This window comes from Choristoneura fumiferana, chromosome 13 (genome assembly GCF_025370935.1).
Source record: "Choristoneura fumiferana chromosome 13, NRCan_CFum_1, whole genome shotgun sequence".
NCBI lineage: Eukaryota > Metazoa > Arthropoda > Insecta > Lepidoptera > Tortricidae > Choristoneura > Choristoneura fumiferana.
The window spans coordinates 1,694,309-1,707,702 of record NC_133484.1 but is presented as its reverse complement, the minus strand read 5'-3'; the positions used below and the strand labels follow the sequence as shown (position 1 = coordinate 1,707,702).

The following is a 13,394-nucleotide window of genomic DNA, read 5'->3' as shown; positions in this document are numbered from 1 at the left end:
TACCATGGTTACGTGATGTGGGATATAATCTTCATTTTTAATATACGTCTAAGTCTATATACCACCACCGCAGAGGCACAGGCCCCTCTCAGAATGTGAGGCTTGGGTTGTAATTCCACTCCTAATAGACCCCTGGGCCGGCTAATAGACTAACAAAAAAATACGCGCCAACAAAGAATAAATAAATTAATTAAACAAAAGAGTTGAACAAATTAACTCTAGGAATCTTTAAAATTGAAGATAAATAAATGGTTATGAAAAACATAATTATATAATTTTTTTTTTACCTAATCATCATTCACCATCGAACCGTTTAATAACATTTGTTCGTTTTTAAAGAATATAAAAGTCTATCACGAATAATTTTATTGGAGTAGACACATTAACTTATATATTAGAACAGTTCTATCAGACCACACTTTTTAATTTTCATTATTTTTTATGGTTTATGGTATATCGAGAAAAACTAACAAAAATGCAGCAGCAGCTCAGCAGGTATAAACGCTCAAAAAAAAGTCGTAGAAAAAGTATTGTATACAACGTTGCATAACTTGGCGCCTTTCATAGCGATATTCGCCTGCGGCCGTATCACCTACACCAGCTCGCCTTTTAAGACCTCACTTATACAACAGTTGCATAAAATACTATTAAAGTGCCGAAAAGCGCTATCAATGACCACACTAAGCATGGTGCCGTAAATACAACAATAGCGACTCACGTGTCTTTGTCTGCGTGGTCACCATCAGAAAACATGTGGGTGATCATCATGGACCGCTCATCTTGGACTGCCATCACTGCCTCCCCGAGAGTCAATATGGCACCAACCTGTCAAAGACATGTGACTTTATACCCTGTTAATAAGATTCCATCCCCAAGAAAGAAATTGTTAATCGAATCCGCAGTGTATCCTCATCTTCAAAATTAATTTATTTATATAACACGGCCGTTTGGTCCACAGAAATAAGTGTACCAGAACCAAAGGCCGTGCCAAGATAAGCTGTGATTCTGCCCCCAGCGAGTTTCGGCTTGTAATTTTTATGGATGATGTGGCACCAAATTATTAATTAATCTGCAAAATTTCAGGCCCGTAAACTCTAAGGTTAAGAGAAAAAAAAACGAAATATGATTTTTCTTTATTCGTAATATATTTTGTTTTCAGCCTACCGCCGATTATAGCGTGCGTCACATTTACTGAAGAAGAACCGCCATACTGGTACAAATGATCTAATATTTTGTGTCACCATCTCCGGGTCTATTAGCTTATCCCGACACGGCCTTTGAACTTACTCGGTTAGTAGATTCAGAATAAATTTCTAATGACAGACATTCGGACACACGGATTTCCTTTTGAAGTCTATACCCCTATCTACTGTATACTCCTCTCCCGGTTTCCATCAAATGGCTGAAGCAAGACTCTGTGAGTAGATAACTAATAATAAAAATAATTTCTCTCCCTTTCCAGTCTATAATGTTTTTTTCACTTCTCGTGCTCTTAAAATGTTAGTTAGTCTCTGCATATCGGGACTAAAGCTCCTCATTAATCTCTAGGGATTGAAGTTTTATTTTATTTACGTTGGGAACCCCTAAACAGCCAATCAGGGTGTTTGTGAATAGAGGATTATCGCCATTTTCAGTAATTGTGTATAGACAATTTTTAGGGCGTGGAAATAACCTCAAAATTACAACTGAGCAAAAATATTTAAAATAACACGATTCATATTCGTGAAACACAATTAATGATTACAATATGAATCTATTCAATTATTTTTAAGGATTAAGTCATTTTATTACGCATAGTCCAATTAGTTTTAAATAGTTTTCAATTTTGACTGTTGGCTAAATATGCAAGCATTTAAAGCGTCACGTTTGCGTCGTTTTTGTATTTTCGAAAAAAGCAGCAGTCGACCGCGTCTATAACAAATGTGTACCTCAGAGTGGAGATACATGGAGGAGTCAAGCGAGGCGGACAGTTGGGCCATGATCGAGCAGTTCTGGATGATGAGCGCTGCGTGCGCGACGAAGCACAGCACCAACATCTGGAGCATATAGAGCCGACGGCCGCGTCTAAATAGAAATGAATAAGCCTTTTGTTACAAAAATCATTTTTAATACAATATTTTTCGCTGACTGTACTTTTTGCTGACTACTTGTATTGTCATCCAAACTACATTTCCGTACCAAATTATGAGTCGATGCCATTAACCGTCGAGTTTCGTCCTGCGTAGACTATCCTGGCTAGTTCGCCAGGATATCATTACCAAATTATTGTCACCATAAGTATGCCAAATTTCAAATCGATCTGACTACTGGAAGTGGATAAAATTCAACTTGCAAGATTTGACCAGCACATACATACATACATACATACACAGTATATACTTTGCAAGTTAAATATAAGCTTATAAGAGTTCATAAAGGTTAGGTCCAATTCTTTTTTTTTTACCACTGTCGGCGTGACTGATATGTATATTCATGCCAAATTGCTGCTTTTTTTAGTACTATGATTGGTTTTTTGGAGTATTTTTGTATTTTTTATTTCAACATTTTCGGGGTGGTGTAGGGGTTGTAGCACGCAGCACGGGTTGCTGAGGACCTGGGTTCGATTCCCAGCGCTGGTCTCTTTTTCTGGTTTTTCTGTGCATCCATGTCTTAGTTTGTATTTTCGATAAGCTTTCTACTAACGGTCTCTGAGCTTAGCCGCTGACGGACTGACAGACAGACAGACGGATAGACATGGCGAAACTGTAAGGGTTCCTAGTTGACTACAAAACCCTAAAAAGACCAAAAAACATGTGTGTGGTCTTACACCATTTAATCAATCCTAATCATGCATGGCACGGTAAGTCGTGGTGCATGACTTAATAGTTGAACCTTAACCCACGGCCTCTCAAGCACAGGCTTGACCAACTGAGGTTTTCAGAATGTGCGAAATTATATTTGAAATTTACCATCAGCTCTACAATTAATGAAAACATCGTAAGGAAACCTACGCACACTGGCGAAGATATTCAATGGTGTATTTGAAATTCCCTATCCGCACTGGGCCCGCGTGGGAAACGAAAGCCTTCTCATTCTAAGTCTTCTTATCTAATAAACCTGTTATAATTAGAGAGACCTGTGATAACAAGATACCTGTGACCTGTGTAAATGTACAGACCGAGATGTACGATGTTACACGTGCCTATGCCTTGATGATGATCTATGATATTGACGTACAGTTCGATGATGATATCAAATCAGTCAATGACACCAACAACATGTCGCTTATACCAAAACGAGTTAATGAATTGGCTTGACCTCTGCGCGTACGCAGGGCAGGCGCCAATTGTTGGGTGTTACACACACGTGAGTCATAAGATCATTCATGCTCATACGTCTATGAGTCTGGCTATGATTCATGCATTAAAATTCTGGGTGACAAATCTAACTAATCAATTACTATAAGACCAATGTTAGATCATTGTTGCTTGGACGATAAGTATAGATCAAACCCATCAAAACATATCGTCGCTACTTTGAAAAAATCTCGTATCTAAAATCAATATGTCAACAAACTTGAACCTTGATGTAATGAACTAAAATATTTCCTTGCTCACCCGCGACCTTACGATAGCTAAGCTTATGCAAAATATGCGTGTTCATGCAGTTCTCCACCTCCACACTGTAAGAACACACACAAATCACACAAACCCATCTATCACCACCACCACACTACACTGACGCGTTTCGAACTCAACCAGAGCTCATCTTCAGAGTGACACAACCGTACACCATGCTACCAGTTGTTAGACTAACGAACACAACCACCGTTTTAACTTGTCACTGTAACTCCCCAAGTACCCACATACGTTTTATGAAACAAAAACAAAACTACCACAAAATATTAATAATTTTTTTTTTTTGATGTAATGTCTATAAAGTTCACTCAGAAAAATTATCTATTTTGAGCTACGAGTTTTTTTAAAGTAGCGACGATATAATATGTCAAATGAGAGCCAAGTTCAATATTATGACATATGCCGCCTTGGTTGTTGACTTCAACGACAAAAGCCTTTAGGCGTGCCAGGACAGATTCGTATTAAATCAGTTGAGTTTTAGGCCAGAATCTTAGTGAGTACGACTCTAATGCTGCCAGTTTCTATTTAATTCGGATTCTGAGTAGGTTCGATTATGAGTAGGCATTTTTTGAAGTTAGCCAAGTTCCTAGATGTCAGGTTATCAGATCGCAAATTCCTAGCTCTTCAGATTTTCTTAATGCCGGATTCTGAGTAGGTCAGAAATCACATATCCAGAATCTTAATATGTGTAATTCCGAGTGCGACCGATTCGATGTTGATTGGATTCTGTCAGTATTTATTCTGAGAAGGTAGATAATATGTCAGTCAATTTCTGGGTACATCAGGCGAATGTACAGTCAAAGGGCAAATATATATTAGTTATATTAATTAAAAAATATATTTTTTCAAATATTGTACAGGTAGGTATCTAATTAAAAAACTGAACATACCACTTGCTTTCAGTAGTTTAGAAACACAAACTTATTTAACTTAACTAAATAAGTCCTCTTAAAGTTCGCCCTTACGTCGAACGCGTTAGATACCTAAAGGATGTCCCAAAAAGGACGCAAGATTTGAAATTGATGAAAACACATTTTTTTCGTTAAAATATATTGTATATTATAAAATCTTGAAATACATAAAATAGGGTTATTTGTGGAATAATACGTCAGGCAAATGTCCTCCTAGGCATTATTTTGTCAAAATTTTCTATGACCATTTTGCAAATATACTCACTCACTCACTCACAAACTTTCACATTTATAATATTAGTAGGATGTTTAATCTTAAAGTGGCCAGTATCTCAGATATCTGTTTAAATTTATAACGAGTATATCATACTACACAACACCATACACAATATCATAGTTCGTAGTATTTTTTACTTGCTAATTGTACCTGGCCTTTTCGGAATAAAATATACATAGAATCTGACCTAATAAGAAAACGTTATTTCCAGAATTCATCATTAAAAAATCTGTTCAATTTCTTAATCGAATCATTGCTAATCGGATGAGATAAGAAATTACGTAAGTCCGAATCCAACTTATTACCAATCCGACGTAGTACTGTCATGTCACGGACCTTATACGAATCTGACCTACTCAGAAATTGGTTTTAAAAGAAAGTGACTACCATATCATAAGTCGTATGTCGAATCTGTTTTATTCAGAAACAGACCGATGGCAAATGTGACCTCAACAGAGTCGTACTTACTCAAATTCTGGCCTAAAACTCAACTGATTTAATACGAATCTGTCCTGGCACGCCTAAAGGGACAAAAGAAGTGAGATCTAAATGGGTACCAAGTTTTTTTTTTTTTTTAATTCGACTTAATGGCAAACGCCAGATGACGTGCTCTCGTTTCGGAGGCCAGACCCTCTTTGGTCCCTGAGCCAAATTAGTTAGTTAGTTAGAATGGCAAACGAGCAAGTGGGTCTCCTGATGGTAAGAGATCACCACCGCCCATAAACATCTGCAACAACAGGGTATTGCAGACGCGTTGCCAACCTAGAGGCCTAAGAGGCATACCTCACGTGCCAGTAATTTCACCGGCTGTCTTACTCTCCACGCCGAAACACAAAAGTGCAAGCACTGCTGCTTCACGGCAGGATTAGCGAGCAAGATGGTGGTAGTAATCCGGGCGGACCTTTCACAAGGTCCTACCACCTGCAAATTCAATTCAATGGGCAGTCCTGAAATTTATTTATAACAACATTAAATGTTTTATAACAACTTAAAATATCATTTCTTCTTATAACTTAGGATAATATATTGAAGCCTAAGGTTTGACTTGGTTCGTTCTCATATACGAATTATTATTAAGTACCTCATAAAATAGTCAAGGAAGAGCCCTGTGCTCGATTTTCGGGAGAATAAAATAAGAACTTATAGCTTTTAAACTTGGAAGGCTGAATATAATTCGTATATGAGAACTAGCCAAGTCAGGCCTTAGGCTTCAATATTATAGTGTCAATTCGGACATGAATTTTGAAATATTTTGAGATGCGAACCGGGTTTGAACCCACGATTCTCTGTTTGAGAGGCCATAATGTATAGGTCAAGTCACTAGGCCACTACGGTTTTTTTTTAAAGTTGACCATAATTTGATAACCAAATCTTCGCAGACGAAGTCGCGGGCAACAGCTAGTTGTTCACGCGAAGCCCATTATATGCAATCAATTTGGATGGCTATCAATTTTTGAATATTCATCCTCTTTGGCCGCCGCCGCTGCCGGTGGCTGATTGGCACGAGTCCTTTGCCGCGCCCCTTGGCTCGAAAAAAGGCGGCTGTCAGCGACAAACTTAAAAATTTCGGCGGATATTATACTGCTCAAAAGTAAGGCGGAAATTACACTTTGTTGTTCTCCATGCGGTCGCCGAACTTGTTTTAAACTACTTCGGCGAACGACCGTCGCCTTTACAGTCGCTCGCCGAATGCGGCCGACTACCGTGTTCTTCACACTTTTGCGGTCGCCGCATGCAGCATGCTGCGAACAGCAAAGTGTAAGTTCCGCTTTAAGGCCACCATCAAGGGGAATAATAATAATAATAATACTGCTCAAAAGAAAATAAGGGCCACATGAATTTCATTGGCGAAACGAAAATATTAATAAATATAATTCTTTATATTGCCTAAAAATGGTTTTATTAATACAACTAAACACAATAGGTACAAAACAAATACTTTTCAATCAATTGAAAACGCAAACATCTTTGGTTTCATTTTACCGGTAAAACTCAAGTGGCTCTTATATTCTTTTGAGTAGTATTATATTGATCGGCTTTTGTAAAATAAATATAAATTGGATATACACATCGTAAATACGAAGTAGTATTTTGGTGTGTAAATGACGTGATGATGTGTTGACAACCAGATGGCCTAGTGGTTAGAGAACCTGACTACGAAGCTTGAGGTCCCGGGTTCGATTCCCGTGTCGGGGCAGATATTTGTATGAAAAATACGAATGTTTGTTCTTGGGTCTTGGGTGTTTAATATGTATTTAATAGGTTTTATGTACCTATCTATATAATTATATTTATCCGTTGCTTAGTACCCATAACACAAGCTTTGCTAAGCTTACTTTGGGACTAGGTCAATTGGTGTGAATTGTCCCGTGATATTTTTTTATTTTTCGTTTTATTTATTTAAATAATAATAGACTTTGTTCGCCTTAAAACCGCCAAACCATCTCCTGGAGTGTGGACTATTGCGGTTTTACAGACTTTGGCGAGCGTCGTACATCGAATTCGGCTTCATTTAGGTATGTTTTTCATAATTCTAGACTTCAGTACTGCTACACAGAAGAACAACAAACCACGACCTTCGTGACAGTTACACTATCATCCCTTTAAATTTTACTCTATGGGTCTCCCCACATCTATCGACGATCTATCGGCTTAAGCCGGCCAAAAAACGGTAAACGTCGTTTCGCGTCAACTGAGCCGATCGACGTCTTTTTCGCTCTTATTGCGTGGACATAAAGAGTTTTTGATCGGCTAAAGCGGATTCCGTGTCAATAGGTTTGAGGAGGCCCTAAGGGCCCCTTGCAATAATCAGGACAAAGAAATAGAATCGCTGTACCTATATTTAATGAAATAGAACCGGATAGCTCACGTCTTTTTTTTGAGGCTTAAGTGCACTTGTGTGACTATGCCAGCCTCATTGAAAGACTCGATGTCCACATTCATCAAACACTCCTATTGCGATGTCCAGATTATCTGGCTGCAAAGGAGTACTTGATGAACTTGTAAATTCGTACTGCATCTTCCGATACCGGACAACTCAAAATAACATTCACTGCACCATTGAACAGGTCCAAGTCACTCAACCACCTCTCACGGGTATCCTTAGTCCACCAAAAAAATTATTAAGTCCTCAAAAACTCACGTCTTAAATCACGGCTAATTCGTAGCCCTAATAGGCCGAAACATGTCGAGCTAAACTCCATTTAAGACGTGAGTTATCCGGTTGTATGTCATTACTCATTATAATGAGTGAGTCTCACGGTTGTTTCGTGTTCAGCGCTATACCTAGGTACCTGAGTAAAGTTAGGGTTCATAGTTCCATACGATTCTGGTGTTGCAGGTGTCCATGGGCGACGGTAATCGTTTACCATCAGGCGATCCGTTTGCCCGTTTGCTCCCTATACTATAAAAAAAACACTGTTATTAAGTCTCTATCGCCTTTTTTTTATTTTTTCCTTAAATGGATTTTGTGGGAGCTGAATTAAGTTAAATTAGATTGACTCAGTCGAGTGATTGATTTTATTTGACTGACGAGATAAAACACTGACTGACGTGACCTCCGTCTTTGAATAAATCTAAATTACCTTGATTTTTACGGGTATGTATTATAAATACCGAAAAACGAAAGACCGAATTTCACAAGACCCATGGACGGAAGGCCGAATATTAAAACGTCGAATGGATATATGGCCGAAAGTTTGAAATCCCAAAAATACATTTGACCGGAAGCCTAAAACACGAAGACTACAATCCCGAAGATCAAAATACCTACATACACCCGAAAGGCCGAAAAACCATAATGCCGAACAGTTATAATCACTACAAATAAAATAATCGACAATCAATATATCGAAAATCAAAATACCGAAACCATCGTTACACCAAAGTCATCCCAGCCTAATACGTCCCACTGCTGGGCACAGGCCTCCTCTCAGAACAAGAGGGCTTGGGCCATAGTTCCCACGCGGGCCCAGTGCGGATTGGGAACTTGCAAGTCTGCTGTATCTATTTTTAATTGACAACGTTTCGACTTTTTCAAGCGGGGGTAGATTGACATTTATCATTTACTGTGCTAATACAAAAAAATACCAAACATCGAAGGCTAAGACGGGAGCTGCGCTGCGCTTTGCAAAATACATACATTTTTCAAAATCATATAATTTATTTTTTTTACAATTTGTACGGAACCCTCGGTGCGCGAGTCCGACTCGCACTTGGCCGGTTTTTTTTAGTTGACCAATTTGACCAATTTGCTCGTTGCCAATGTGATGCCCACTGGTTTAAGGGATTAATTTAATAATAAGGTTTTATCTATCTATCTAAGTAAATAAAGGTTGTGAGTAGATACAAAATGATCTAATTAAACGCCACCGACGACAGTACCCTTAGTGTAAGTTTTCGGTAACAAAATACGTCTCGATCACGTTCGCGTTAAAATCTCAATTTCTATGGAAACACGAACATCGCAAACGTTCCGCTAGAGGCGCTATTCGTGTTTCCATACAAATTGAGATTTTAACGCGAACGCGATCGAGACGTATTTTGTAACCGAAAACTTACACTAAGGGTACAGATTGGAAGTGCCACAGGGTACATTTTTTGAAGTGCAAAGGGAACGCGACCGTTGCCACCATACTAAGGTAAGTGTCCGAGTGCTCGACACGCTAATTCCCAATAGACGACCACTTGCAGTCACCTCTATTGCTAATGACATAAGATTAAAGATGCCAACTATTGGGACAGTGACGAGCACTCGTACGTTTGCCTTACATTTAATAATCGAAACGGTGCAGCGGCGGATACCCGAGAACGACTCAAGGCCATTGAAAATACGAGTGTGTCGGCGCCCAGTAGGTACGAATTCGTCGCATTCGGTGTCGAGACACTCGGTTCGTGGGGCAAGGGCGCACGAGGGCTCCACGGAGCTCTAAGCAAGCGCTTGAGAGAGGCAACAGGTGACCCTCGCGCAGGCAGCTTTCTCGCACAAAGACTTGCTATAGCAATTCAATGTGGGAATGCTGCCTGCGTGATGGGCACCCTACCCAAGGGTCCATTAGATAGTAATTTTTAGTTAAAATTTTTATTTCGCTGTTTTAAGTTAGTTTTAGTTATGTTAATTTTATATTTAGTCCCTGTTTTTATACCCACTTTTATTGTTCAATAATCATAATTATAGAAGTGCAGGTGGTAGGACCTTGTGCAAGGTCCGCCCGGATTGCTACCACCATCTTGTTCGCTAATCCTGCCGTGAAGCAGCAGTGCTTGCAAGTAAGACAGCCGGTGAAATTACTGGCACGTGAGGTATCCCATCTTAGGCCTCTAGGTTGGCGACGGGTCTGCAATACCCCTGGTGTTTCAGATGTTTATGGGCGGTGGTGATCTCTTACCATCAGGAGACCCACTTACTCGTTTGCCACCTGCACAAAACTGAATTATCGCAGACTTATTTCTAGACAATCCAATGCTCTACCTAAATGTCAATTCCTTAGAGATACTAGGAAATGAAAGACATACTAAGTATTCATTGAATAATTCAGTACTGCATTGTAATTATAGGAAAATATTTGCTGGAGATAGCTCATTTCATAAATAAACTGAACAACACAAATACTAACATTATCACAACAGTTGTATGATAGAGCTTTTGTTATTGTTATCCACGGAACAGTTCCGTGTTATCTAACCAACTAATCTAACTATCTATCTATGAAATTCTTGTATATTTCTTGTCTATTCTTGTATAAATGTCGGCGGCCGATCGTAAAATCCGCCAGATCACGAAATTCCTAGGCATATCGTGAAACGCCGCCATTTTATGATATGCCTAAACGTTGGCCAGGCATATCACGATGTGCCTGAGAAATAATACGGCAGATCGATTAGAGCAACGCATTCGTCGATATTCCTAGCTCTATACCGGGCACATCGTAAAAATAGTTTCTTTTTTGGCCACTGGTGGCGCTGCGTATGCAATGGCGGCCGTGACCAGCTGACCGGCCGTGTTTGTTTAGCGCGTGAGAAATGTCGGCGTCGCAACAAAATGATCTTTAAACCGAAAATAGTGATTGAATTCAAAATAGAAGTGCAAAAGAAGCTTTTGAACATCAGCTCCGTTCTTTTTATGTGAATCAAACGGATTCTGTGCACAATGTGAAAAAACCATGCACGTCTGCCCGTATTTTAGAGGTTAGTATTTTGTTGTTAAATAAAGTATTCACTAGTTGTTATTTATTTATATAGAAAATTAGGTCCGACGAGCGAAGCGAGGAGTGGTTAGTATTATTGTGATCACGACGCACAAGCCGAGCGAGCGAAGCGAGCGTGCCGCGGCAGCGGCCGGCGAAAGTGCCAGAACCGATATGGCGGTGTTTCATGATACGCCTAGGAATTTCATGATCTGCCTAAACTGGCCAAATCATGAAATGGCGGCGCTTCATGATATGCCTAGGAATTTCATGATCTGCCTAAACGTCACTAGGCAAATCGCTAAACGGTGAGTTTTTGAACGATATGGCGGATGTCCCTTAGCCAATTCATGAAATGGCGGCATTTCACGATATGCCTAGGAATTTCGGGATCTGGCGGATTTTACGATCGGCCGCCGACATATATATGTCAAACGTCACCGTTTAACGTTTTGCCTAGTGACGTTTAGGCAAATCTCGAAATTCCTAGGCATATCATGAAACGCCGCCATTTCATGATTTGGCCAGTTAGGCGGATCATGAAATTCCTAGGCATATCATGAAACGCCGCGGTATCGGTTCTGGCACTTCGCCGGCCGCTACCGCGGCACGCTCGCTTCGCTAGCTCGTCTCGTGCGTTGTGGTCATAATTCATACTAAACACTCCTCGCGTCGCTCGTTGTGCCTAAATTTTTCTTTTTTTCAGCATATCACGATGTGCCCGGTATAAGCTAGGAATATCGACGAATGCATTGATCTAATCGATCTGCTTCCTAGGAATTTCGGGATCTGGCGGATTTTACGATCAAATTCAATTCAAATTCAAATTCAAATCATTTATTCAGTAAATAGGCTACAATGGCACTTTTACACGTCATTTTTTAAACTACCAGCGCTTTCGGAAAGACCATCATTGCCAAGAAGAATGCGCCGCAAGAAACTGGCAGAAAGTCATTTTTTCATAATAATATAATCTTTATATATAAAAAGAAGTCGTGTTAGTTACACCATTTATAACTCAAGAACGGCTGTACCGATTTGGCTGAAAATTGGTGGGGAGGTAGCTTAAAACCAGGAGACGGACATAGGCTACTTTTTATCCCGATATTCCCACGGGATAGGGATAAAATCTCAAATAACAACCGCTGGGCTTAGAGCGTGAAATTTGGTATGTGGCTACTGGTCGTCTGGAATAACACATAGGTTACTTTTTATCCCGATATTCCCACGGGATACCTAAGGATAAAATCTCGAAATAACAATCTCGGGCTTAGAGCCATGAAATTTGGTATGTAGGCAGCTGGACCTCTGGATAACAACACATAGGCTACTTTTTATCCCGATATTCCCACGGGATAGGGATACACACACACAAACACCACGCCTGTATTCCCAAATGGGGAAGGCAGAGCACACGAAACGTTACCGCTTTGGAGCACTTTTAGCAATTTTAGGTTTAAAATTTGTCAAAAAAAGGTACAATAGAGATAAAATCTCGAAATAATCTCGAGTCATGAAATTTGGTATGTAGGTAGCTGGACATCTGGAAAACACATAGGCTACTTTTTATCCCGATATTCTCACGGGATAGGGAAAATCTTGAAATTTCAGCACTGGTTTAGAATCTTGATTTTGTACAATACGGTATTTGACAACTCCAGATTTTGCCATATCTTAATATTATTATGAAAATACAGATAGTGTTTAGCGAAGAGAAAATTTAAATCGGTTGAAAATAGGATTTATAGTGATTTTTTGAAAAATCTATATACATGTCTCTTTTTCAAACGCTTTTCTCTATGCAGCAAGTATGACGGTACTGGCGTGTGACGTCACATGCCAGTATGTCTTTCTCTGTCTAATCTTGAATTTCAAACCTTTATAACTTTGTTATTTGAAAAGGTAGCTTAAAATGTTTTTTCTAGTCGATAACAGGCATTGTGTAGTTTTAATATATAAAACATATACAAAATAGTCAAATACCGTATTGTTCACATTCACAACACAACTCAATGAAAACCACAATATAATTTTGGAAATAATCATTTATAATAATGGTGTCCTAACCTGACTTTGTTTTATTTAATCCTTATTATTCTAATAAACTTTAACGTTATGTTTATTTATACTCATTCGGTTACGTTAGTAAATCCTACATTGTTTAGCTAAAAGTTAACACGACATTCATTGTTTGCCTGTTAAGTAGGCGGTACGAAGTTCGCCGGGACAGCTAGTTACAAATAAATACTTAAATCTACAGTATACAATTAAAGAAAAAAATTACAAAAAATAATAATAATAATAATAATTAAGGATGTATGGGTCCCTTAGTTACAAAACTAAACACTAACTATATCTAAACTATATCTACGTTCAGTGGAAGTGTAGAATGCTTCCAGCGTCA

The 13,394-nt window shown here is 39.1% G+C and overlaps 1 pseudogene; it reads right to left on the bottom strand.

Moving 5' to 3' along the window:
* LOC141434452 (ionotropic receptor 40a-like) overlaps positions 1 to 13,394 on the bottom strand; it is a 44,051-nt pseudogene that overhangs the window by 11,829 nt on the left and 18,828 nt on the right.